General features: G+C 40.1%; 1 long non-coding RNA gene across 1 annotated transcript in view; it reads left to right on the top strand.

Moving 5' to 3' along the window:
• LOC142491059 (uncharacterized) overlaps window positions 1-24,358 on the top strand; it is a 247,827-nt gene that overhangs the window by 179,549 nt on the left and 43,920 nt on the right. Inside the window, exon 2 of the long non-coding RNA XR_012800247.1 lies at window positions 6,133-6,222. This is a non-coding gene — a long non-coding RNA (uncharacterized LOC142491059). The remainder of the gene's footprint in view (window positions 1-6,132; window positions 6,223-24,358) is intronic.

Here is a 24,358-nt window from a genome sequence, read left to right as displayed (position 1 = left end):
TTAACTGAGGAGACTACGACCCACCCATGCTACCAATTGCTAAAGAAGAGGAATGGGGGTAGTTCCTCGAGGAGATTACGGCCCACCCATGCTACCAATTGCTAAAGAAGAGGAGTGGGGGCAGTGCCTCGAGGCTTCACCGAGGAGACTGCGGCCCACCCATGCTACCAATCGCTAAGAAGAGGAGTGGGGGTAGTTCCTCGAAGAGACTACGGCCCACCCGTGCTATTTTTGTGTGAGCTGGCAGTTACCCAAGGGAGGAGCATTTGATCTGCAGATGACCAGAACCTCCGTTTGAGGGGCTTCAGCCATGCTAACGCGGTCCCTGAAAAGGGAGCTGCATCATGTACTTTCTTGAAGCAAAATAGCGGTTTCCACCAAAAATGGGAGACCGCATGGCAGCTTGTGCAAAGTTGCAAGACTCTGTTGCAAATCTCTGGGCTAGGCATGAAGCCTAGCCGCACCCTTCTGGCAGAATTATCCGGGATTGGCACAAAAGCCAAATCCCACCCTGTTCTCTACAGCGTACTATTGTATTACCAGAGGGAGGAGCGGAAGGCATGTCTACCTACTGCCGAGCAACGGATGTGGGGACATAACCCCAGTCGCACGTTGTGGTATTGCTGAACAGACGCCCACCTACACGCTCCCTTCCAGATAGCTGCAATGATGGATAAAAAGCAACGTACGCACATTGCCCTCCCCGGAGGTCTGCTATTGCTTCCCTATGATGGGGAGGGCTCACTACGGTTGGTCTGCCTGTTCTGCGAATGGGTGGGACCTGCACTGGGATCAGCTTCCCGGTGCTCAGAAATCAACGCACTGTATCTCCGCTTCCAGGACCTGGAGTGGATTCGTCCAAGACTCTACTGGCCACTGGAGAATTCTACGATATCTACGGGTTTCTCCAAAGATTGATGGAAATGGATGGACGGCCATCTGAGGCCCGTCAGCCCGATTTCTGGATAGTGCTTCGGCACTTGATCAGTTCTGAAAGTCGGTATAGGTGCCGCAGTTCACAAAGCCTGGACTCTGGAGCGGGCTTGCTGGGAGCCCAGGGAACTGACGCCAGCGGTCGCTCCAGCCCTGCGGAAGGACCCTTAACAGTGGATGTACCTGAGTCCACACCAGCCATGTGAGATAGAGTGAGTCCCTTCTGCTACCCTGTCAGTTCCCAATATGATCCACGCCTTAGAGGAGGTGAGCCGGTGCCTGGACAGGCCTGGTCGAGCGAGGCACGCCACACCTTTGATGTCCCGCTCCCCACAGGAGGAACCATCCACCATTGGACATACGCCCTTTCGGTAGGACAGCGACGGTGTGTCCATCGATGAGGTGTCGGACGAGGCCTTCACTGAACCCGAGGCTGCAACCCTTTCATCCATCTCGAGTCCCAACTTCTACCAGGGTGTGTTGATCGAGGATGTCGATCATCGCTGGACCGATGTCCATGGAGGGATGTGCCAGCTCCGGTTGCAGTGTAAAGCATCTGCAAGGACCGAGATCGAGCCATGGTCTGCGGGGCTAATGCCTACGGAGAGCACCCGGACGAGGTGATCAGTGAGGAGGGATCTCCGCTAGCGGTACTGGCCAGTACTGCTGCTCCTCCGGTTTCTGCATCTGCCCCAGCTGCATTGGTATGTTTTTTTCAATATGCATTTTTGAGTACGTCTACGGAGGACCTTTTCTGGCAACATTGCAGGGTGCAGAAGCAGGGGCAGGAACATCGAAGCCACTCCTCTGACATACGGAGCATGGGAGGCCTTGCTAAGCCTGCGGCTGCTGCTTTTCCCACTTGCAGGCCCTATTACGGACGACCTCCCTGGTTGCCAACCAAGTTGGGGTACGGAACTCTAACTACCCTGCGGAACGAGACTTTGATGTGCTGGACTTGTCCTGTTCTGCCTCATCACCCCATTCTGGCCATTCTTCCAGCCTTGACCTTAGCCCCCGAGGAGTTAACTGTGACAACCGATACAGGCCCCAGTCCCCTCGACTTGTGCCCCCGATACTGACCGTGTCCCCTCTCCCACTTGTGATGGCTAAAGTGTCCGACGGGGCGGAACTCTTACCGTGGTGGGACCCGCTATATAGGGGATATGTGCCGCTTCATAAGTAATAATCCCCAAAGAATAGGGCCTTACTGGCCAATAATGCCCTGGCTGGAAGAGTTGAAGGACTTTAACTCAGCCAGGGCATTATTAGCCATTAATGCCCTGTTCTGAAGGGATTATTACTATTATAGGCTAAATGTTGGCTTTTTTTTTATTTTTTATTATTACATTTTTTAGAAAAAAAGATACACTTTTGTAGTCATATTGTCTATGTATAGCATGATTGTCTACATTATTTTGCTTTTACTGCTAGTTTATTAAAAGGAAATTGTACATACACACAGCCCGCCTATATTTACAAACACACACTGTAACCCCCCCTCTATATACACAAACACTGCAGTCCCCCTACACACTCTGATGCCCCCCTCCTCTACACCCACAAAACACACTGCAGCCCTCCTCCACCCTCTACACCCACAAAACACACACACACAGCTGCCCCCCCTCTACACCCATAAACACACAAACACACACTGAAGCCCCCTGTAAACTCACAAAACAGACATACGCAAACCAATAAAACACTCTGCTGGCCCCTTTACATCCACAAAACACATGTAACAGAGTCCCCTCCTTACCTCCGGTGAGGGGAAACTGCTATTTTGTGCCGCCTGAGCTCTGCGCTGTATCGGGAGTGCAGGGGGCAGCCATCTTGGTTAGGTGCGCATGCGCAGTACAGCGAGGCGGCGCATGCGCAGTCAGTGCGGTGGCCATCTTGTATAGCTCCGCACATGCAGCCGCGGGACTACAAGTCCCAGGATTCTCTGGGGGGAGGGAATCATGTGGGGCGACCAATGAGAGACTGAGAGGAAAGAGAGATGGGATATCCTCCTCTGCAGGGAGCGTGCGAAGGCAGTCTTGACAACTGCCTGACGAAGCAATTAGCGAAATGCGTAGAGTTGCAGCAGAGAACCTGAGATTGGAAGGACTGGCAAGCTTGGAGCTGATACCAGACACAGTTGGAACTTCCGCCCTTAGCTGTGACGCGGTAGCAGGAAGTGACGCGACGGCAGTGACGCACGTGGAAGTACACAGCAAGGAACGAGTGAGACGCTGTGAAAGCTGCCTGCACCTGTCCTCCAGTTATATCTGCGGTTCTCTCCCCCACCCGATTTTATTTGGGAAAATGTGAGTTCATTATACTTGTGATGATATTGCATTATATCCAGTTCGAATAGTATGCACTATTGTGGTCTCTTTTATTTTTACTTCCATATCATACCTACCTATTGAGGGTTACCCTGGCATTTCGACCAAAGGGCTCCAGTCAGAGAGAGAAGGATCTCTGACATGCGATATTATACTGCGATTTTTGTGAGTTCTATTCTTATAGATTATTAAGAGCACTAGCAGTGATTACAGTCTGCACTATATATGTTTTATTTCTTTTGCATAAATCACGATTTCTCATCTGCGCTCCTCCTCATCTCCAAGCAAATAAAATCTGATCTGGCAAGGGTGGGAGGTCGCAGGGGGAAAGTTCAGAAACACTGTATTTATTGGTAGCAAAACTTTACATTATCTGAAGTGTGGGAAAGTATAATGTTTTATGAGTGCAATCTCATATATTTGGCAATTTATCGGAACTGCATAAATTATTACTCAACATACAGTAGAGGCAACTCTTATTCGAACAAAAACCAGTGGCAATTCCCCAAAAAACCCAGGAAACACCCAGGTACATTCTGAATACATGCCTTAAACTTTCCTTAAACTAGCCCCAGCATTTCTGCATTGATTAATGGCCTATCAGATGTAGAGTCACTGTTTTAGCATTGTTATCCCACCAAGTATTAAAACTAAATTGACTAATTTCCTCATCCTCATGTTCTCAGGTACAGTATCTCATAGGCTTTACCTCATTACAGTTTGAGTTTTTCTTAACCTGTAGAGCAGGCCTGCACAACTCCAGTCCTCGAGGGCCGCAAGAAGGCCAGGTTTTCAGGATATCACTACTTCAGCACAGCTGGCTCAATTAGTGGTTCAGTATGACTAAGCCACTAATTGAGCCAGCTGTGCTGAAGTAGGGATATCCTGAAAACCTGGCCTGTTTGCGGCCCTCGAGGACTGGAGTTGTGCAGGCCTGCTGTAGAGAAATCTTTTTGTCTAGTAAAGGGAATTTTTTTAATGCCATTTCTGTTATGGTCTCCTCCGCATCCATTAGGTGGGTACTTCATGTACTCATCACACATATGGTGATGTATTTTTAGAGACAAGTTATTATGCCCTTTCCTTCAAAGTAACTGGAGCAAGTTGATGGTAGATTCATCTTATTTGGCTTACATGGCTTGTGCTTTTTTTGTGCTTTTTTCATTATTAGACCCTGAGGTGTTCTACACACCTTTTATATGTATAGTTTGCAAAGGGAATTACATTTTTACACCACGTATTAATTGCAAATACAGCATCGGCAGTAGAATCTGGTAATCGAAAGTCACCCCAACACGTTTTTAGTCAAGAGAACATTTTTATTAAAAATACCCAAGCTATCCTCTCATCGTTACAAGCTGGTTGACCAACTGATTATGTGTTGTATTCTGTTTGTAAATGTGGAGTTCCAGACACAAAGTATTGTGTTCGTTTGATTTCACCATCCTCGAAATGAGGACCAAAAACCAGAACACCGATGGCTATTGGAGGTTGAGTGTTTGTTCCTAACCTCATGATTCTTAATGCAACATACCATTGTAGCTCTTTTAATTAGTAGTATAATGTGATGGACAAAAAATAAATAAGATACTGCATAACTTAAAAATTGTCTCGGTGAAACATTCTCTATGTGGAAACAGTAGTGAAAAAGAAAGAAATATACCATGGAAAAGTGAAGCAGATGTCTGCCATTATATTAACACATGTATTATGGTGTATCATGAAATGGTACACTGTGGGGAATCATAATGAATAGTTTGAAATACAATAATGTGCATTGTTGATGTTTGTTAAAATAAAGATATTCAATTTATAATAAAAGGATTAAAAGCTTAATTCATGGCTATGTTAATATTTGTCTGCAAGTACACAGATAAATGGCAACGCACCTTATCACATTAAACACCTGCACGTACAAGTTCCGCTGCTGAGATCTCAGTGGGATTGTATGTTTTACAGAGCTTAAACTTTCATTTCCACAAATAATGATATCATTCATTTACAGATATAGATAGGGCCTCTCACTCCAACTCTATCCTAAAATGAGTATTGTGGTATGAACTAGAAAAAAAAATATGAGATTAATTACCAGAGTTACATACCACAATTGGATACCTCATCATCTAGTGAAAGAGAATGAAATGATTGTTTGCTCAGCAGAGCTGATTGTTTGATAGAAGTATATGCCTTTATCTGCTGCTACTGCTGTTGCTGCTGCTACTACGGCTAATGGGAAGTGAGATTTCCATCATGGCAATGGGTTTTCCAACTATCCAGGGTTGTCCTGGAGTCTCCAGTAATTAAGAATATATTCCACAGGTGCAAGTAGCCTGGGAGACAAAAAGTAAAACAGAAGACATTCTCGTAACCAGTATTTGCAAATCCAATTTATCTTTCTCTCGGCTTCTCATTAGCTCTTTACATTCCTGGAGGATCTGTAGCCCAGCTGGTGCTTAAAATGACAAGTCATCAGGGGAGGGGAGGGGAGGGTGAGCAACTCAGTTAGTGATTCTGCAACATAATTTGATAAAAAAATCTGCAAGAGTTTGTTCATCCAGACATAGCTTCCCTATGTTAGAGGGGTGAGCATAACTAAAGTAAGTTTCCATAGTGCACACTACTAGTTGAAATAATCTTGGAGGGCAAGGAACTGGTCATTTACTGATTGCTGGCTTTGCCATAATGACACAATTAAAGCTGTAATGTTTTACTAAATAGTTTGATCTAGTAGTTACTATACGTACTTCTATTTTTGATTTGTAAATATGCAACCACCACTAGTCACCATTTAATGCATTGAAGGCTCCGCAAGCACTGATGAGTTAAAGATATATTTGCATCTTCCTTTCATTTATTCTGCTTTCAGATGTACCACTGTGGTATCATATTTGTGCTGCAGATGATGTGATGACGGACCTAGAAGTCAAAGAAAGGCATATCTGAATTCATTTTCTAGGTAAATATGAGACACTGCCCAGCTTTGTGGTCAAAGGGAAAGAGACAGGAAATTGAAAATAGAAGAATTTATATTTATGTAAGTCTTGGCATGCACAAAACAAGGAAAACTTCTTCTGAATGCAACCGACTTAAAATACCTCCTTAATTAGGTGGCCCGGCAATGGAAAGATGTATCTGATGATAAAGTAATGTATTTAATACCTTAGCAATGTGTTTACTTCACTCCTTCATTGCCAGAGAGACGAGCTTTGACTGGCTGCTGCAGTAACAAACTATGAGGGTGCTGTTCCAGTTTCTTATTAGGATTTGCCATGTACAGTAGATTAGTGTTAAAGCTTTCTATGTACTTAATGCCTCCTCAACAAGTTGTGGTTATTTTATGATGTAACAAATTTATAATAAACTTACTGGAGTTGGAAACTGTCAAAATAATTAACACTATTGAAATACTATGGCTGAATAGTGTGATAATCGCAGCATAGGTTTGACTTATTGTGTGTAAAACTGTATTACCTATTTGTGACCAAATAAAAATGTACCACTGTGTTTAAACCTACAGTAGTGTTATGAATGTGCCACATTCTATACCAAACTTAGATTTCCTGTGTCTAAAAGCTTTTGGGACAAACTGGGTTGCACGAAATCAGTGGCGCATCAAAAAAATAAATTAACAAAAATCCACTTTTTAGGGTTTTTATACTTTATAAATTCTTAACAGAAACAGGTTTGGTTTCTTAATGAAAGGCAGTGGTATGTAGGAAGTTATGTACCTGCCAATTACATGAATTTCCCTTTACCCCTACAATCTATTTTAACTTACATTCATGGATTATATACTGGTATTCCTTGGTGTTATTCGTTATGTATTTCTTTATGCTGACTCATATTTGTCTAACCAAATGAATCGTCTCTTCTCTTTAGACAAAGGGGAAAACAAACCAAAGCACCCACCTACAAAATGCAGTAATCAATAGATGTATTCAAATGCTAAGGGGGGATATGTATAATATGTTACCAGCTGAGACAAACTGCTCCAAAACAGGTGCATCACTTTGGGTCAATGAGGCTTATTCAATAAAGTGCGATAGTGCTACTTTGCTTTACCATACGGAAATCCCCATTGACTAGAATGCCACTATTTTGATACATATCCCTCCCCCCAAACTAAACATGGTTATATGTCAGAAATATATATTTATATAGTGCAAATGTATTCATATATAAAAACAACACTTAATAAATCGTATTCAAAAGGAAAATGATTCACAAGCATTGTATACACCTGCAAACAAGAGATCCCACAAAACAATCCTTTCTTATAATAATTATATGTAATATCTCTGTAGAGCCTTTTAAAATAGTATTAGCCTATTCTACTTATTAAAATGGGCTGTTGCTATATCTAATATGTCCCTTCTTTGACATTTCAGTATTTTAATACACATATTATTGTTACACATGTTATAAATGTTTTGGAGAAAAAGCATAGCCTGTATCTTTCACTGAATAACAAGCCTTATTTTAAATGTTGGGACTTTTGTTATGGTAATGAATTAGCAGACATGTCCAAGCCAAGGTTGTCTGATGACTGGTCATCGGCAGCTCCTCTGGTATAATCTCCCAGTCCCTTGGGCTGTTCTTGTCTTTTAACTTGTAATTTAGTTGGTGTCTCTATCAATTTGCTGTGTCCATTAAATTAGAAGTGACTTTTCAGAGGTTTCACATTCGATTCTGACATGGATGAAATTAAATATGGATGTAATCTTATACTGATCTTCTGGCAGTCTGTATGCTAGTGTAGGCTAACAAACATCCCCCGTTTTCTCATTCATGACTTTTCAAACTATTTTGTTATTGGGCCTCCAGTAAAGTCAGTATTTTTTTTTTTTTTTTTTAAATACCTTAAAGATGTTAGCTTGGTCTGTGCTATGCTGTGTAGCATGTACACATAGAGCAGCCACTTCTTACAAAGGAAATAAAAATAGAAATAGCACATTATTTTTATATGTTTTGTAATGGGAATGAGAAGGGGGAAAAGATTGGACTGAGAGTCCAAGTGTAGTTTAATATACACTGAAGGCAATATTATGTGTGACATAAACATAAGGGGTGTAATGAAATGAGGACAGATGGTATGCTCACTGTAAGTACCTACATTAACCTTTTCAGATCTAGAGGAGCACAGTTTCATTCCCCAATTGCAGGCTCAAGATTCAGCAGTGAAAAACTACAGGCATATAGTAATGCATATCAACAAAATAATGATAAACCCAGCCTGTTTGAATACAGCCTCAGTCACGGTACATTATATGGAAATTCACCTGATGAGCTGCAAGTGTTTTGTTTATTTAACTTTTTGTTTGTAACATTATTACACTATATGTAAAAGAAAAAAATTGAGCTTATTTTGATATGACACAAAGCTACGCTTGAGGTTACCTAATACATAAAGAACTATTTATTCAAAGGCAATTTGTCTTTTGTGAGCAATGTTAAATGGGTTGTGAGGCTGGGAATCTGTGACTGTATGTTTGTCTTGGAGCAGAATTGTTACTGTGTGCTATTTACCCATCACTTTCTCAAGTACTCATTCTTTAGGAATGGAAAGAATAAGCAAACATGACATGTCTTTGACCATCGTCTTTTAACTTAGAACTCAACGAGTTGATTAGCATAAAATGTTTCATTTGACTTATGTTTGCTAAGAGATCAAGTTCTCTTCCATTGTTTATCACTTTCTCAAGGAATGATTTAAATTTGTGGCATACAATAGCATCTCTCCTCCCATGGGTCCAAGGTAAAATTACCATTAAAAATGGCAAGCACTTTAATGTATTCCATGGAAAACCTTATGATTTGCAACACAATAGTATCGCTAATCATATAATCGGTATGATTTTATTTTCTCATATAGGAATTGCTAGCCACTTTAATTTGAATTCAATGTACTGTACGAAGCTGTCAGTTCTCTAATGTATAAGGAAACCTGGGAAAAATACATATAGATGGACTTAAAAATCTTCTCAAAAACAGGATGTTGAAACCATTACATTAGAAAGAGCTGCCCTCATAATTAAGGACTTAACAAGGTCAGCAATGCGGCCACATGTAGGTAGCCTTTTAAGTTCCAGCATGGCTGTTTGTTGCCATACAATCCTTTCAGTGCACTTATCCTTGTTCTGAAGATTAAAAAAGGGTAAATGTGCCTTTTTAAAATGTATTTTTATGCAGTAAGTAAGGTGAACAAGAACCATTTCCAAGCAGCGCTGTTTCTAGCCTTTATAATTTATCACCTTAGTAAAAGTGCATTTTTTAATTTGTGCCAACACGGAATAGGCGGCAAAATCAGTTCTTGTTTCGCCAATGTGCCTTTCCTTTTTATTCAATTTAAATAACATTTGATCATGAATATACACACACACACACACACACACACACACTTCCCAGCTATTGCGCATCTTGTTACCTGAAATTAGTATAATACTCCTATGAGAGCACAATTATATAATCCTACAATAATTGTATTATTGTCCTTTTTTACTTGTTCAAATGATGCTAGCAGTGACTGTGTCTGTATGAACCAAACATATTTAAGTATGTTGCTTTAGAATAAATATATTTGTTAGTTTATTCTTTAAATTATTGGATATCATATTTAACATAGACAAATTAAATTTTATATGATTTGTCTTGAATACAAATCTGCACATTCATTTAATGGATCAATCCATGCAATATCATACATTTTAAAATAAATCAGTTCTGTAGCATTAGATAATAGTTCCTATTTTTTTTAAATGCCATTTTTTATGAATTTTAATATACAAAGTGTCCTTTGATTTATTTAGCAGGATTTAGCACATATCCCCAGCAGTACAAGATATTTGCAACACGTTCCTGTTTGTGATAATTTGTTAACAATATTCCCAGCAGTTTGAGCTGCAAACTGTAAGGCTGCGCTTATAGTGCCGGCGACAGTGACGCGACATTGCCATTGCGGCAAAACAAATGCACAAAGCAACGGAGCGACAGTGCTACCAGAAATCTGGTAGTCACTGATATTTGATTTTTTCGGCGATGGTCTCCCTTTGCGGCCAATCGGGAGCTTCTCCATGCCTCTGCCCTCCACCTTTAATGACGTCATCCAGCGACGTCGCCTAAACGTCAATTTACAACTCGTCGCAATGGCGACAGCGACGGGTGACGTCAACCGTCGCCGGCTGTATAAGCGCAGCCTAACAATAGATAATGTTACCATAATAATATAAGAGTATATTGTAGCTGCTGAGTTACACTGACTGAAGGATTGATTGAAACTGAAAGGCGACCATTTAGTGAAGTGAAAAGAAAATAAAGTGCGCAGCTAAATAATTAAGTGACGTGATAATAGATGTTAGAAAACATAACCTTAAATGGAGCGTCTGCAGCTGCGATGGAGGGGGGGCTCAGAAACCCCCTAGACTAGCAGATAAAGACAAAAAAGACACAGCGCACAACGCTCATAGTGCATAAAACAATATAATGAAGGTACAATTAATTAGGGTAAGTAATGTGCGTACATCAATAAAGATAAATAAATGCAGTTAGGGATAATGTTACCCAACGCCTCAGGAAACCGGAAGGAGTATCCTCTCAAGGGTTATGGCGCTGGTGTCTCGGATACAGGATCCTATTGGTAAGTAGGTAAGTAGATCGCCTCTAAAAAAGTTCTTTTCCCCCAAGAGCACGAGTCCAAAGCTGCTGCTGCCACTTGCAGTCCTTTGCCAGAGCACAGCTCCACACCGGCCGGGTCCTCTCACTCCCCTCTGTGCAGAAGCACTTCCGGGTCGATGACGTCACCACGGGGGGGGAGCGCTGGTAATCGCGCCGTTCACACTCGATCAGCTCAGATGGTGGGGTAATAGATTAGAGGTTGAGCTCTTGTCCAGTCATCCAACGCGTTTCGAAACGAAAACGTTTCTTCATCAGGGATATAAATTGAAGTGGTTCCGGATCAGTTATAAATATTACACGATCGTACCTCATTGGCTGGGCTATCAACTCTCACAGCCAATGGGAAAGTAATAGGGGCGGGTTAATGGTCCCGGTTGCGCGCGTCACTGGTAGCTAATAGCAACATAACATAAACATCACAAAAACTTTATTAACAACAAACATAGCTAACCACACGCGATTGATGAGACTAAAAAAGAGAAAACAGTGTTACACATAGTAAAAAACGTACATGAGTACATTAGTGGCCATATAGACCAGGGAGGTTACTCTAATGGGCAATAAATATCACCATCCAACTGAAATAGGAAACATGAAAAGTCTGCAAAGCCGATCACTAATAGAGGAGCATTAAGGTGATCTAATCAATCCTAGTACATATTAAGAAGGCATGTCCTATGAAGTAAACTAAAAGGACAAAGAGACAAAAGTTAAAAATCTGTTACTTATGAAAAAAATCCCTTAAGTAGTTAAAAAATGCTAAAAAATATATATATATACTAAAAAATATATAAACAAGTAAAATATGATTGGGAACACAGAAACTTAATACAGGGACCAAATGTCTATATCTTCATTTAAACCCCCTGGATACAGAGTATTTAGCTTGTGTATCCAGAAGGTTTCCTGCCTAGAAAGTTCTTTTACTCTGTCACCCCCTCTCCTGTTTTTGGGTACGTGCTTAATACCTTTAAATAATAGAGAAGAGGGATCACATTTATGGAATTGTGCATAGTGCTTAGAAAGACTATGCTTCATAAAACCTATTTTAATGTTGCGCATGTGTTCTTGTATGCGCACTTTCAATGGGCGTTTAGTGCGTCCCACATATAAAAGGCCACATGGACACTCCAATAAATAAACAACATGGTCAGTGTTACAGTATATAAAATCATTAATACCATGTGTTTCTCCATTGATACATTTAAAAGTCTTTCTCTCTGGGTGCAAGTATTTGCAAACTGAGCACTTCCCACACTTGAAATTCCCAATTGGTTTAGTACTTAACCATTTATCGTCCCCGCTAGGACATTCAATTTGTTTTATGTCACTCGGGGATAGTGTATTCTTTAAATTTTTTGCTCTTCTATAGATGAATTTTGGGAATTTCGAGAGGTGAGCACCCAGCAGCAAATCATTTGATAATATAGACCAATGTTTTCTTACAATTTTCTCAATTTGCCCCGTCATTGAGTTAAAATTAGTGATAAAAGAAACGTTGCATTTCCCCTCACCCTCCTTGGGGGTTTTGCTTTTTTTGGAATTTGTTAGTAGCATGTTTTTTCTATCAAGTTTTCTTATTTTCTCCAGATCTATATTTAATTTCTCTAGACGATAACCCCTCTCTAAAAACCTTTGGGTCAGTTTCTCAGCTTGTTCCTCAAAATCTACTTCCGTGCTACAATTTTTCTTCAACCTGTAATATTGGCCACTGGGGATATTTGATATCCACGTTTTTTTGTGATTACTTGTGGCAACAAGGAGGTTGTTGCAATCAACCTCCTTAAAATACGTTTTTGTTACCACCTTTCCTTCTGCTGACGCCATAAGGTTGAGATCCAGGAAGTGTATTTGTGTCTCATGCTCTACATGTGTGAAAGTGAGGTTTTTATTATTATTATTTAAATACTGCAAAAATTGGCCGATAGAGCACTGGTCGCCGTCCCATATGCACAAGACGTCATCTATGAAACGGCGCCATATAATAATATTTGCCTTGAACGGGTTGTTGTTAAATATACATTCATCTTCCCATCTTCCCATATACAGGTTTGCGAAACTAGGGGCAAATCTAGTGCCCATTGCAGTTCCGCAAACCTGTATGAAAAATTCATCAAGAAACATAAAATAATTATGTTTCAAGATGTACCTAATGGAATCTATAATAAATTGGCTGTTGAGGGGATGCAGAGTGACGTCGTTCAATAAATAAGATTGAACAGCATTCAAACCCTCCTCGTGTGGGATGTTGGTGTACAAGGCCTGAACATCACAAGTGAGCCACCTATAAGAGTCTTTCCACACAAACCCTTCTAACAGATTCAACACTGATGTTGAATCTCTCAGGTAGGAAGGGAGTTGTACTACAAAAGGTTGGAGGAAATAGTCCACATATTGGGATAGGTTGGATGTAAGGCTCTCTATTCCCGATATAATCGGTCGGCCAGGCGGCTTTATCATACTTTTATGTGTTTTTGGGAGATGATAAAAAATGGCAATTTTGGGACAATTGCAGTATAAAAATTCATATTCATGTTTTTCAATTACATTATTCGTGAGGGCTTCATCAAGAAGATTTTTAAGTAAAACCAAGAATTCCCCAGTGGGGTCCCTTTTCAATCTTTTATAGGAGGAGGTGTCGTTTAGGAGTCTGAGGGCTTCCCCCTCATAATCCTTCCTATCTTGTAACACGACACCCCCCCCCTTGTCAGCTTGCCTGATAATAAGGTTCTTATTTTCCTTTAGGAGTTTTAAAGCCAATGCTTCCTTTTTATTTAAATTATGTCTAATATCACTATTTTTAAAATTATTGGTTAAAAGATTAAAATCCTTGTTGACCATGTTAAAAAATGTCTCTATATGGTGACCTTTAGAGTGTGCAGGGTAAAATTTTGACTTCCCTCTAAAGTGAGTATGTGTGCAGGTTAATACATCGTCTCTAATCTCCAGCTGATTTGATTCAGCAATATCAATATCAGTAGTAATTATTGCTGGAGTATTTTCTATGTCCGATTTAATAAAATGCCGCTTCAGAGTGAGATTCCTTACAAACTTCTGAAGGTCCGTGTAAAGTTGAAAAGCATTAGGACCACAAGACCGGGAGAAAGTGAGGCCTCTGTCTAAAACCTTTTTCTGATCATCCGTCAAAATGACGGTAGACAGATTAAAGATTCCTTTAGGGGGTATGGTTTTTAAGGCATCTCGCAATCTCTTTTCTTGAGATCTGGCCCCCCCTCTTGTTCCTCTCCTGACAGGACCCTTTTCCTCCTTTCTTTGATCTCTGGTTTTTGTATTGCCCCCTGACCCTCTCCCTTCCTCAGTGGATCTATATGTCTGTTTTTGACTGAGTCTAAAAAACCTGAGGGAGAGGGTTGGGCCGGTGATCTCTGCCTAGCACTTGGTATAAAAACTCTCTGGTTAAAATCTCTCTGATTAAAATTCGAATCATAATTACTATATTCTCTTTGCCCATATCTAAAATTTGGAATGTAATTTTTCCCTTTGTAGTTGGGGTTTCTAAACTGTCCCTCCTGTCTGGGATGGGGCGGATAACCATTATTAGGGGTGAAGCCCCTTCTATTGCCATATACTTGGGTATCCCTGCCTCTTTCATTCCAATTACCCCCACCTTTTTGATTAGGGAAGGGTGTAAATTGTCTTTGCTGCTCGTTATTTCTATTTAGGGATTGGGAGGAGTCTCTTGGGCCCCCTTCTTTATGGTTTGTTTTAGCAGACCTACTTCTATCGGTGTCTTTTGCCCAATTCCTTTGTCTATTGTTATCGTAATCGGCCTTGTCTCTAAAAAACTTTTCATGTTTCCTTTTCAAAGTTTCTTCCTCCGCATGTTCAAGTTTCATGCGGAGGTCGTGTTCAAGCTCTGAGCAATCATACTCAATGACTAAGGGCTCCAACACTTTAATAACTTCTGAAATCTCCTTATCCATAATTTTTAGTGTTTTAGTTCTTTCATAAATAATAAGCTTCATTAGTGATATAGAGCAATCATCCAGGATCCTATTCCACTCTTTCATAAAATGTTCATTCTCCTTACCGAAGGTAGGTGATTTGCGAAAGCGCAGGCCCCTAGGGACTCTATCACACTCCACATATTTTTGTATAGTTCTTTTTTCAAGGTGGATTTTTCCTTCGGTAAGGAGTAATTGCTCAAGTACTTTAAAATTTTGTTCAATAGATCCCTTAACATTTCCCTTGTCTGGAACTACAATATGTTCCTCAGAAAACAGTGAATCAAATTGCGCATCACGTTTTTTCCGGCACTCTACCAGGCTCCAAACCATGGTCCGGGTAAGATATTAAACCACACTACAAAGTGTAAAGTGGGGAAGTGTCAGTGCAGCACCAAACAGAGCAGAGATAAGTGAAAAGAAAATAAAGTGCGCAGCTAAATAATTAAGTGACGTGATAATAGATGTTAGAAAACATAACCTTAAATGGAGCGTCTGCAGCTGCGATGGAGGGGGGGCTCAGAAACCCCCTAGACTAGCAGATAAAGACAAAAAAGACACAGCGCACAACGCTCATAGTGCATAAAACAATATAATGAAGGTACAATTAATTAGGGTAAGTAATGTGCGTACATCAATAAAGATAAATAAATGCAGTTAGGGATAATGTTACCCAACGCCTCAGGAAACCGGAAGGAGTATCCTCTCAAGGGTTATGGCGCTGGTGTCTCGGATACAGGATCCTATTGGTAAGTAGGTAAGTAGATCGCCTCTAAAAAAGTTCTTTTCCCCCAAGAGCACGAGTCCAAAGCTGCTGCTGCCACTTGCAGTCCTTTGCCAGAGCACAGCTCCACACCGGCCGGGTCCTCTCACTCCCCTCTGTGCAGAAGCACTTCCGGGTCGATGACGTCACCACGGGGGGGGAGCGCTGGTAATCGCGCCGTTCACACTCGATCAGCTCAGATGGTGGGGTAATAGATTAGAGGTTGAGCTCTTGTCCAGTCATCCAACGCGTTTCGAAACGAAAACGTTTCTTCATCAGGGATATAAATTGAAGTGGTTCCGGATCAGTTATAAATATTACACGATCGTACCTCATTGGCTGGGCTATCAACTCTCACAGCCAATGGGAAAGTAATAGGGGCGGGTTAATGGTCCCGGTTGCGCGCGTCACTGGTAGCTAATAGCAACATAACATAAACATCACAAAAACTTTATTAACAACAAACATAGCTAACCACACGCGATTGATGAGACTAAAAAAGAGAAAACAGTGTTACACATAGTAAAAAACGTACATGAGTACATTAGTGGCCATATAGACCAGGGAGGTTACTCTAATGGGCAATAAATATCACCATCCAACTGAAATAGGAAACATGAAAAGTCTGCAAAGCCGATCACTAATAGAGGAGCATTAAGGTGATCTAATCAATCCTAGTACATATTAAGAAGGCATGTCCTATGAAGTAAACTAAAAGGACAAAGAGACAAAAGTTAAAAATCTGTTACTTATGAAAAAAATCCCTTAAGTAGTTAAAAAATGCTAAAAAATATATATATATACTAAAAAATATATAAACAAGTAAAATATGATTGGGAACACAGAAACTTAATACAGGGACCAAATGTCTATATCTTCATTTAAACCCCCTGGATACAGAGTATTTAGCTTGTGTATCCAGAAGGTTTCCTGCCTAGAAAGTTCTTTTACTCTGTCACCCCCTCTCCTGTTTTTGGGTACGTGCTTAATACCTTTAAATAATAGAGAAGAGGGATCACATTTATGGAATTGTGCATAGTGCTTAGAAAGACTATGCTTCATAAAACCTATTTTAATGTTGCGCATGTGTTCTTGTATGCGCACTTTCAATGGGCGTTTAGTGCGTCCCACATATAAAAGGCCACATGGACACTCCAATAAATAAACAACATGGTCAGTGTTACAGTATATAAAATCATTAATACCATGTGTTTCTCCATTGATACATTTAAAAGTCTTTCTCTCTGGGTGCAAGTATTTGCAAACTGAGCACTTCCCACACTTGAAATTCCCAATTGGTTTAGTACTTAACCATTTATCGTCCCCGCTAGGACATTCAATTTGTTTTATGTCACTCGGGGATAGTGTATTCTTTAAATTTTTTGCTCTTCTATAGATGAATTTTGGGAATTTCGAGAGGTGAGCACCCAGCAGCAAATCATTTGATAATATAGACCAATGTTTTCTTACAATTTTCTCAATTTGCCCCGTCATTGAGTTAAAATTAGTGATAAAAGAAACGTTGCATTTCCCCTCACCCTCCTTGGGGGTTTTGCTTTTTTTGGAATTTGTTAGTAGCATGTTTTTTCTATCAAGTTTTCTTATTTTCTCCAGATCTATATTTAATTTCTCTAGACGATAACCCCTCTCTAAAAACCTTTGGGTCAGTTTCTCAGCTTGTTCCTCAAAATCTACTTCCGTGCTACAATTTTTCTTCAACCTGTAATATTGGCCACTGGGGATATTTGATATCCACGTTTTTTTGTGATTACTTGTGGCAACAAGGAGGTTGTTGCAATCAACCTCCTTAAAATACGTTTTTGTTACCACCTTTCCTTCTGCTGACGCCATAAGGTTGAGATCCAGGAAGTGTATTTGTGTCTCATGCTCTACATGTGTGAAAGTGAGGTTTTTATTATTATTATTTAAATACTGCAAAAATTGGCCGATAGAGCACTGGTCGCCGTCCCATATGCACAAGACGTCATCTATGAAACGGCGCCATATAATAATATTTGCCTTGAACGGGTTGTTGTTAAATATACATTCATCTTCCCATCTTCCCATATACAGGTTTGCGAAACTAGGGGCAAATCTAGTGCCCATTGCAGTTCCGCAAACCTGTATGAAAAATTCATCAAGAAACATAAAATAATTATGTTTCAAGATGTACCTAATGGAATCTATAATAAATTGGCTGTTGAGGGGATGCAGAGTGACGTCGTTCAATAAATAAGATTGAACAGCATTCAAACCCTCCTCGTGTGGGATGTTGGTGTACAAGGCCTGAACATCACAAGTGAGCCACCTATAAGAGTCTTTCCACACAAACCCTTCTAACAGATTCAACACTGATGTTGAATCTCTCAGGTAGGAAGGGAGTTGTACTACAAAAGGTTGGAGGAAATAGTCCACATATTGGGATAGGTTGGATGTAAGGCTCTCTATTCCCGATATAATCGGTCGGCCAGGCGGCTTTATCATACTTTTATGTGTTTTTGGGAGATGATAAAAAATGGCAATTTTGGGACAATTGCAGTATAAAAATTCATATTCATGTTTTTCAATTACATTATTCGTGAGGGCTTCATCAAGAAGATTTTTAAGTAAAACCAAGAATTCCCCAGTGGGGTCCCTTTTCAATCTTTTATAGGAGGAGGTGTCGTTTAGGAGTCTGAGGGCTTCCCCCTCATAATCCTTCCTATCTTGTAACACGACACCCCCCCCCTTGTCAGCTTGCCTGATAATAAGGTTCTTATTTTCCTTTAGGAGTTTTAAAGCCAATGCTTCCTTTTTATTTAAATTATGTCTAATATCACTATTTTTAAAATTATTGGTTAAAAGATTAAAATCCTTGTTGACCATGTTAAAAAATGTCTCTATATGGTGACCTTTAGAGTGTGCAGGGTAAAATTTTGACTTCCCTCTAAAGTGAGTATGTGTGCAGGTTAATACATCGTCTCTAATCTCCAGCTGATTTGATTCAGCAATATCAATATCAGTAGTAATTATTGCTGGAGTATTTTCTATGTCCGATTTAATAAAATGCCGCTTCAGAGTGAGATTCCTTACAAACTTCTGAAGGTCCGTGTAAAGTTGAAAAGCATTAGGACCACAAGACCGGGAGAAAGTGAGGCCTCTGTCTAAAACCTTTTTCTGATCATCCGTCAAAATGACGGTAGACAGATTAAAGATTCCTTTAGGGGGTATGGTTTTTAAGGCATCTCGCAATCTCTTTTCTTGAGATCTGGCCCCCCCTCTTGTTCCTCTCCTGACAGGACCCTTTTCCTCCTTTCTTTGATCTCTGGTTTTTGTATTGCCCCCTGACCCTCTCCCTTCCTCAGTGGATCTATATGTCTGTTTTTGACTGAGTCTAAAAAACCTGAGGGAGAGGGTTGGGCCGGTGATCTCTGCCTAGCACTTGGTATAAAAACTCTCTGGTTAAAATCTCTCTGATTAAAATTCGAATCATAATTACTATATTCTCTTTGCCCATATCTAAAATTTGGAATGTAATTTTTCCCTTTGTAGTTGGGGTTTCTAAACTGTCCCTCCTGTCTGGGATGGGGCGGATAACCATTATTAGGGGTGAAGCCCCTTCTATTGCCATATACTTGGGTATCCCTGCCTCTTTCATTCCAATTACCCCCACCTTTTTGATTAGGGAAGGGTGTAAATTGTCTTTGCTGCTCGTTATTTCTATTTAGGGATTGGGAGGAGTCTCTTGGGCCCCCTTCTTTATGGTTTGTTTTAGCAGACCTACTTCTATCGGTGTCTTTTGCCCAATTCCTTTGTCTATTGTTATCGTAATCGGCCTTGTCTCTAAAAAACTTTTCATGTTTCCTTTTCAAAGTTTCTTCCTCCGCATGTTCAAGTTTCATGCGGAGGTCGTGTTCAAGCTCTGAGCAATCATACTCAATGACTAAGGGCTCCAACACTTTAATAACTTCTGAAATCTCCTTATCCATAATTTTTAGTGTTTTAGTTCTTTCATAAATAATAAGCTTCATTAGTGATATAGAGCAATCATCCAGGATCCTATTCCACTCTTTCATAAAATGTTCATTCTCCTTACCGAAGGTAGGTGATTTGCGAAAGCGCAGGCCCCTAGGGACTCTATCACACTCCACATATTTTTGTATAGTTCTTTTTTCAAGGTGGATTTTTCCTTCGGTAAGGAGTAATTGCTCAAGTACTTTAAAATTTTGTTCAATAGATCCCTTAACATTTCCCTTGTCTGGAACTACAATATGTTCCTCAGAAAACAGTGAATCAAATTGCGCATCACGTTTTTTCCGGCACTCTACCAGGCTCCAAACCATGGTCCGGGTAAGATATTAAACCACACTACAAAGTGTAAAGTGGGGAAGTGTCAGTGCAGCACCAAACAGAGCAGAGATAAGTGAAAAGAAAATAAAGTGCGCAGCTAAATAATTAAGTGACGTGATAATAGATGTTAGAAAACATAACCTTAAATGGAGCGTCTGCAGCTGCGATGGAGGGGGGGCTCAGAAACCCCCTAGACTAGCAGATAAAGACAAAAAAGACACAGCGCACAACGCTCATAGTGCATAAAACAATATAATGAAGGTACAATTAATTAGGGTAAGTAATGTGCGTACATCAATAAAGATAAATAAATGCAGTTAGGGATAATGTTACCCAACGCCTCAGGAAACCGGAAGGAGTATCCTCTCAAGGGTTATGGCGCTGGTGTCTCGGATACAGGATCCTATTGGTAAGTAGGTAAGTAGATCGCCTCTAAAAAAGTTCTTTTCCCCCAAGAGCACGAGTCCAAAGCTGCTGCTGCCACTTGCAGTCCTTTGCCAGAGCACAGCTCCACACCGGCCGGGTCCTCTCACTCCCCTCTGTGCAGAAGCACTTCCGGGTCGATGACGTCACCACGGGGGGGGAGCGCTGGTAATCGCGCCGTTCACACTCGATCAGCTCAGATGGTGGGGTAATAGATTAGAGGTTGAGCTCTTGTCCAGTCATCCAACGCGTTTCGAAACGAAAACGTTTCTTCATCAGGGATATAAATTGAAGTGGTTCCGGATCAGTTATAAATATTACACGATCGTACCTCATTGGCTGGGCTATCAACTCTCACAGCCAATGGGAAAGTAATAGGGGCGGGTTAATGGTCCCGGTTGCGCGCGTCACTGGTAGCTAATAGCAACATAACATAAACATCACAAAAACTTTATTAACAACAAACATAGCTAACCACACGCGATTGATGAGACTAAAAAAGAGAAAACAGTGTTACACATAGTAAAAAACGTACATGAGTACATTAGTGGCCATATAGACCAGGGAGGTTACTCTAATGGGCAATAAATATCACCATCCAACTGAAATAGGAAACATGAAAAGTCTGCAAAGCCGATCACTAATAGAGGAGCATTAAGGTGATCTAATCAATCCTAGTACATATTAAGAAGGCATGTCCTATGAAGTAAACTAAAAGGACAAAGAGACAAAAGTTAAAAATCTGTTACTTATGAAAAAAATCCCTTAAGTAGTTAAAAAATGCTAAAAAATATATATATATACTAAAAAATATATAAACAAGTAAAATATGATTGGGAACACAGAAACTTAATACAGGGACCAAATGTCTATATCTTCATTTAAACCCCCTGGATACAGAGTATTTAGCTTGTGTATCCAGAAGGTTTCCTGCCTAGAAAGTTCTTTTACTCTGTCACCCCCTCTCCTGTTTTTGGGTACGTGCTTAATACCTTTAAATAATAGAGAAGAGGGATCACATTTATGGAATTGTGCATAGTGCTTAGAAAGACTATGCTTCATAAAACCTATTTTAATGTTGCGCATGTGTTCTTGTATGCGCACTTTCAATGGGCGTTTAGTGCGTCCCACATATAAAAGGCCACATGGACACTCCAATAAATAAACAACATGGTCAGTGTTACAGTATATAAAATCATTAATACCATGTGTTTCTCCATTGATACATTTAAAAGTCTTTCTCTCTGGGTGCAAGTATTTGCAAACTGAGCACTTCCCACACTTGAAATTCCCAATTGGTTTAGTACTTAACCATTTATCGTCCCCGCTAGGACATTCAATTTGTTTTATGTCACTCGGGGATAGTGTATTCTTTAAATTTTTTGCTCTTCTATAGATGAATTTTGGGAATTTCGAGAGGTGAGCACCCAGCAGCAAATCATTTGATAATATAGACCAATGTTTTCTTACAATTTTCTCAATTTGCCCCGTCATTGAGTTAAAATTAGTGATAAAAGAAACGTTGCATTTCCCCTCACCCTCCTTGGGGGTTTTGCTTTTTTTGGAATTTGTTAGTAGCATGTTTTTTCTATCAAGTTTTCTTATTTTCTCCAGATCTATATTTAATTTCTCTAGACGATAACCCCTCTCTAAAAACCTTTGGGTCAGTTTCTCAGCTTGTTCCTCAAAATCTACTTCCGTGCTACAATTTTTCTTCAACCTGTAATATTGGCCACTGGGGATATTTGATATCCACGTTTTTTTGTGATTACTTGTGGCAACAAGGAGGTTGTTGCAATCAACCTCCTTAAAATACGTTTTTGTTACCACCTTTCCTTCTGCTGACGCCATAAGGTTGAGATCCAGGAAGTGTATTTGTGTCTCATGCTCTACATGTGTGAAAGTGAGGTTTTTATTATTATTATTTAAATACTGCAAAAATTGGCCGATAGAGCACTGGTCGCCGTCCCATATGCACAAGACGTCATCTATGAAACGGCGCCATATAATAATATTTGCCTTGAACGGGTTGTTGTTAAATATACATTCATCTTCCCATCTTCCCATATACAGGTTTGCGAAACTAGGGGCAAATCTAGTGCCCATTGCAGTTCCGCAAACCTGTATGAAAAATTCATCAAGAAACATAAAATAATTATGTTTCAAGATGTACCTAATGGAATCTATAATAAATTGGCTGTTGAGGGGATGCAGAGTGACGTCGTTCAATAAATAAGATTGAACAGCATTCAAACCCTCCTCGTGTGGGATGTTGGTGTACAAGGCCTGAACATCACAAGTGAGCCACCTATAAGAGTCTTTCCACACAAACCCTTCTAACAGATTCAACACTGATGTTGAATCTCTCAGGTAGGAAGGGAGTTGTACTACAAAAGGTTGGAGGAAATAGTCCACATATTGGGATAGGTTGGATGTAAGGCTCTCTATTCCCGATATAATCGGTCGGCCAGGCGGCTTTATCATACTTTTATGTGTTTTTGGGAGATGATAAAAAATGGCAATTTTGGGACAATTGCAGTATAAAAATTCATATTCATGTTTTTCAATTACATTATTCGTGAGGGCTTCATCAAGAAGATTTTTAAGTAAAACCAAGAATTCCCCAGTGGGGTCCCTTTTCAATCTTTTATAGGAGGAGGTGTCGTTTAGGAGTCTGAGGGCTTCCCCCTCATAATCCTTCCTATCTTGTAACACGACACCCCCCCCCTTGTCAGCTTGCCTGATAATAAGGTTCTTATTTTCCTTTAGGAGTTTTAAAGCCAATGCTTCCTTTTTATTTAAATTATGTCTAATATCACTATTTTTAAAATTATTGGTTAAAAGATTAAAATCCTTGTTGACCATGTTAAAAAATGTCTCTATATGGTGACCTTTAGAGTGTGCAGGGTAAAATTTTGACTTCCCTCTAAAGTGAGTATGTGTGCAGGTTAATACATCGTCTCTAATCTCCAGCTGATTTGATTCAGCAATATCAATATCAGTAGTAATTATTGCTGGAGTATTTTCTATGTCCGATTTAATAAAATGCCGCTTCAGAGTGAGATTCCTTACAAACTTCTGAAGGTCCGTGTAAAGTTGAAAAGCATTAGGACCACAAGACCGGGAGTGCAGGTTAATACATCGTCTCTAATCTCCAGCTGATTTGATTCAGCAATATCAATATCAGTAGTAATTATTGCTGGAGTATTTTCTATGTCCGATTTAATAAAATGCCGCTTCAGAGTGAGATTCCTTACAAACTTCTGAAGGTCCGTGTAAAGTTGAAAAGCATTAGGACCACAAGACCGGGAGAAGGAATCTTTAATCTGTCTACCGTCATTTTGACGGATGATCAGAAAAAGGTTTTAGACAGAGGCCTCACTTTCTCCCGGTCTTGTGGTCCTAATGCTTTTCAACTTTACACGGACCTTCAGAAGTTTGTAAGGAATCTCACTCTGAAGCGGCATTTTATTAAATCGGACATAGAAAATACTCCAGCAATAATTACTACTGATATTGATATTGCTGAATCAAATCAGCTGGAGATTAGAGACGATGTATTAACCTGCACACATACTCACTTTAGAGGGAAGTCAAAATTTTACCCTGCACACTCTAAAGGTCACCATATAGAGACATTTTTTAACATGGTCAACAAGGATTTTAATCTTTTAACCAATAATTTTAAAAATAGTGATATTAGACATAATTTAAATAAAAAGGAAGCATTGGCTTTAAAACTCCTAAAGGAAAATAAGAACCTTATTATCAGGCAAGCTGACAAGGGGGGGGGTGTCGTGTTACAAGATAGGAAGGATTATGAGGGGGAAGCCCTCAGACTCCTAAACGACACCTCCTCCTATAAAAGATTGAAAAGGGACCCCACTGGGGAATTCTTGGTTTTACTTAAAAATCTTCTTGATGAAGCCCTCACGAATAAT

Source organism: Ascaphus truei, chromosome 3 (assembly GCF_040206685.1).
Source record: "Ascaphus truei isolate aAscTru1 chromosome 3, aAscTru1.hap1, whole genome shotgun sequence".
Classification (NCBI taxonomy): domain Eukaryota; kingdom Metazoa; phylum Chordata; class Amphibia; order Anura; family Ascaphidae; genus Ascaphus; species Ascaphus truei.
The sequence above is the reverse complement of the archived record's forward strand: the minus strand, read 5'-3'. Positions and strand labels throughout refer to the sequence as shown.